The following is a 4,541-nucleotide window of genomic DNA, read 5'->3' as shown; positions in this document are numbered from 1 at the left end:
ATGGAAGAGCTGTCAAGACACTTTTTAGAAGAGTAACTCTACCCCCATTGGAAAGGAATGAATTTGCCCAGCAGTTTAGTTTATCCTGAATTTACAATCATCAAATTGAACTTGTCTTGTTTTCCCGTTCACAAGCAAAGTACCTAGGTATTTTAAAGGCAGAGAGCTGGTCTTGAAGCCACTAATGTCAGTAGTCCAATGCTTAATTTCAGGTTTAACTTTTTTGCTAAACACCAAAAGACATTTCTTAGTATGGAATTGCATACCAGAACATTTCTGAAACTTCTCCAGGCATTGAAGAACCAATTTAACAGCTAGTTTGGTTGCTTTGGCAAAGATAATAACATCATCAACAAATGCTAAATGATTCACAACAATGTTGGATCTATGACTGTAGAGTGTACGAGGGGATGAAACCATGAGCTGATTCAACATTTTAGAAAAGTAATCAAAAGCAATGATGAAGATAGTTGGAGACAGTGGGTCACCTTGCTTGATTCCTCTAGATGAGGTGAAGAAACCATCAGATTTACCATTTATAAACACAGATTGAGAGTTGTTTCTTAGCCATCTATGTATCAGTAAGATAAATTTTTCATTAAATCCCTTAGCATACAACACTTCCTCAAAGAAATCCCAGTTGATGGTGTTATATGCCTTCCTAATATCCAATTTCATTATAAGGTTCCCCCCTCTGCATTGCTTGTCCAGATCCAACACCAGTCCTTGGGCTAGCAGAAAATTCTCTACAATGCTTCTCCCTTTAATGAAAATTGGCTGGTTCTCACAAATAAGCTTGGGAAGGAGGGGTTGGAGTCTGTTTGAGATCACTTTACTAATCATTTTAGATGACACATTTGTGAGGTTAATGGGCCTGAAAAGATCCCAAGAGATAGCAGAAGAAGATTTGGGAATTAGAGTTATGTTGGAGCTTTTAAAATAGTTGGGAAGATCCAAACCTCTGAAGAAACCTTGGACAGCCTTTATAATATCATCTTTAATGACCTTCCATGATTTCTTATAGAAATCAGCAGAAAATCCATCAGGACCAACAACTTTGGAGCTATCAATGGAAGCTAGAGCAGACCAAATTTCCTCTTCCCCAGGGATAGATGTCAGATCTAGTCCCCTCATGAAGTTCTCATCCCTGCAAAACAAATCCTGTTGGATGGTGGGCCTAAGAGCAAAAGGTTGTTTAAAGAGTGTTTGGTAGTAGTTAACAGCACTAACAGCAATCAAGTCATCAGAATGGAGCCACTTGCCATCAGTCTCCCTAATCTTATGAATTGTGTTGCACTTTCTTCTAAACTTGATACGAGCATGAAAATATTTTGAATTTCTATCCCCTTCATAAAATCTGGTCTTAGCAGCCTTTTGGGAAAAAAACTCCTCCTGCATATAGATGGAATTCATCAACTTTTCATTTGCTATCAATAGATCCTTCTCCACATCAGGGTTAATCTCTATTTCAGCTTCCAAAATAGCAACTGTCTCTTCAGCCTCCACTACATTTAAGTTGATATCTCCCACTGTTTTCCAATTCCAGTTAGATAAGTGTCTGCCTAACTTCTTTTGCAGTTGCCATAACTTAATCAGAGGGTTGGAATGGTGGCAATCCCTCCAAACCAATGAGACCTGATTAAGGAAGTCTTTGTGGGAAGACCACATGTTGAGGTATCTAAAACTTGGCTTGTGCATGACATTTGATGCAGAAATTTTCATAAGCAGTAGTCTATGATTTGATCCTGTCATGCTGAGATGCTGCACAGAAGTGTGAATGAACTCACTAAGCCACATGGAATTCACAGAAATTCTGTCTAAGATTTCCCAAAGTTGACCCCTCCTCCAGGTAAATTTTGGACCAGAAAAACCAAGGTCATACAGACCAGCAAGTTGCTTTGATCATTGAGATAATTCATCTTGTTGAGGTCAGGAGGGCACCACACAACTTTTCTGAAGGTACAAAAATACAGTTAAAGTCTCCACCAACCATCCAAAAAGAGTTACAAGAGCTACTAATAGCCTTAAGACTCTCCCAAAGCTCCTTTCTAGCACTATAAGAGCACCCAACATATACAAAAGCAGCCAGACCAGTTTGACTCCCAACTTGAAGCTTGATATGGAGGAATTGTTGGTGATCCCACAGTATACTGCAAGACACCTCCTTCGTATGTAATACCAAAATCTTGTTATTCAAATTAGAAACATAAAGAAAACCAAAGAATTTTTTTTATAATTCTCTGGGAATTTTTAGAGACCATAGGCTCCAGAATAGCCATCAACTAAAATTTATACATCCTATTCAAGGCCATCAGTCTGTTAAGGGATTTAGGATGTGCCAATCCCCTAACACTCCAACATAGAAAGTTCATCATCCAATAGATACTGATTTTCCCCTCCTTCTGGCTTTAGCCATATCCTCTATAGCTTCTTTATGAGATTTTCTATCCCTGAGAATGCAACTTCCCCCCTTTTCAGAATTTAAAACTTGGAAACCCTTTTTCTTTTTCTTTGCTTTCTAGACAAGCCATTCATCCTCCAGTACTGTTTGTAACCCCTTAATCAAGGTTGTGTCAATCTGTTGTTTGCCCAGGGCAGCCTCAACCCCTAAATCCTGATTAGTATCCCCTCAATAGTATTCCAATCAGTGTTTTGTACTTCATTGATTGTCTGGTTATAACCTGAAAGGTCAGCTTCTGAAATAGCATTGGCCTTATCATGTACATCCTGCTGGTCCAGCTGGTCAACATTCTCATTCTCAACTTGGACAGGGATGATGCCCTGATGGCCATCATCCTCACTACCCTTGGTTATCACTTGATTCAAAGGATTATCATAATCCTCTTTTCTCAAAAGCCCAACATCAACAGAGAAATGATTAGCCTCCTTTGAAGTCCCCCCAGCAGTTCTTCTGAGATGGGGATGGCTTTTATAACATTTGTTATCAGTGTTCCCAAACATGCTGCAATGGAAACAGTAGTATGGCTTCTATTCAACAACTATCCTTTGCCAATAGCCATTATGCTTAGTCCCCAACCAAATTTCCTCCCCAACAGGAAGGGTGATATCCCTTTCCACTAATATTCTGGCTACTGAAGGTCTAGAAAGGTTGTAAGTAGGGACATCCAACTTCAAAGGTTTTCCCAGAGCTTGACCAATATTAAACAGAACTTTATGATTAAAGAAGTGAAGCCTTAACCCAGGGAGTTTGAACCAAATAGGAACTACAGGCAGCTCCTTGCTCAGGTCAAACTCAGTGGACCATTTCAAGATTTTCATAGTAATATCATCAATCTATAAAATCTATTTGGAGAAAACTCTAGCATAATCATCTTCTCTTGATAGCTTAATAAGGATGTGCCTGCCATCAATGAGACCCACCCTCCAAACACCTTTGAGTTTAATGCCATCAAAGAATTTTCTAATGGCTTCTATTTTTGGGTGTCCCATCTGGAACTTACCAATGAGAGAAAATTTGCAAACCTCAGTCATGTTCTGAATCTCTGAATCAATATAAATGATAGCCACCTTCCCATTTTTCCTACTCAGAGGTTTAATTAATGGGTCAGCCACCTCATGGTAGCTCTGGGGGAAAACAAGGCAGTCAAAATCCTTAACAGTAAAAGCTCCTTTACCCACCACATCAGCAAAAGTGGCCTTAGCCCATTGGACATTGGTAGCTAAATCCATATTGTTAAGCTCAGCCATAGCCAAACAAAACACAATAGAATAGTAACCAATTCAAATAGAGGTTTCCCGGTAAGCAAAAAACCAAAAAACCAAACAAAGTAAAAGATCCAAAAGAGAGAGAAGCCACTAGAAGAAGAGAAATAACCAGTTAGCAACCACAAAATGAGGAAATCAATGGAAACCCTAGCAGAGTAACCGCAAAGCCAGCCGCCACTCCAAGCTCCATCATATATATATAGTTGTGTGTGTGTGTGTAAATTAAAAAACCCTTTTCAAAGCAGGCAATTGGATTTTGATTTCAGCGGCTTATAACTTCTAACTGGCAACTCCTCAACTTTTTAGTGTCGACAGCTTCCAACGGGCAACTCCTTAACTGCTAAGTGCCGACAGCTTCTGGCAACTCCGCTGGGGGATATTTTCTATCTCCATTTAAATTAAGGAATATTGTCTTCATAAATCGGTAATGTGTTTATGTCCCTCATGAACCAAATCACCCTTCTTCCATTGACATGCTTCACTGATTTCTTTTTTGGGGAGGTACGGTCAACTCTTCCAGACTTCAGGACCATCTGTTCAATCACCTTTGAATAGAGAGGTTCAGGAGTTCATTATGATTTTTAATCTCTTTGTGGGGTTGGACCCCCAATAAGTGTGTCGATGGACTAGTTCTGCCCAGGCATTGTGCGCTGTAAATTTGGTCTTACACTGGGTCCTAAACTTCACTTTCCTCTTTGAGTTTGGTTTGTTACTTTGTAAATTAAATCAAACTGTAACATGTTGCTCATACTCATTAAATTTTCTTAAATTAATTAAATCTTTCCACTTGTAAAATATTTTTATTAAAGTTTAAA

Source organism: Phalaenopsis equestris, unplaced genomic scaffold (assembly GCF_001263595.1).
Source record: "Phalaenopsis equestris unplaced genomic scaffold, ASM126359v1 Scaffold228045, whole genome shotgun sequence".
Lineage (NCBI taxonomy): Eukaryota > Viridiplantae > Streptophyta > Magnoliopsida > Asparagales > Orchidaceae > Phalaenopsis > Phalaenopsis equestris.
This window is presented reverse-complemented; position numbering follows the sequence as displayed.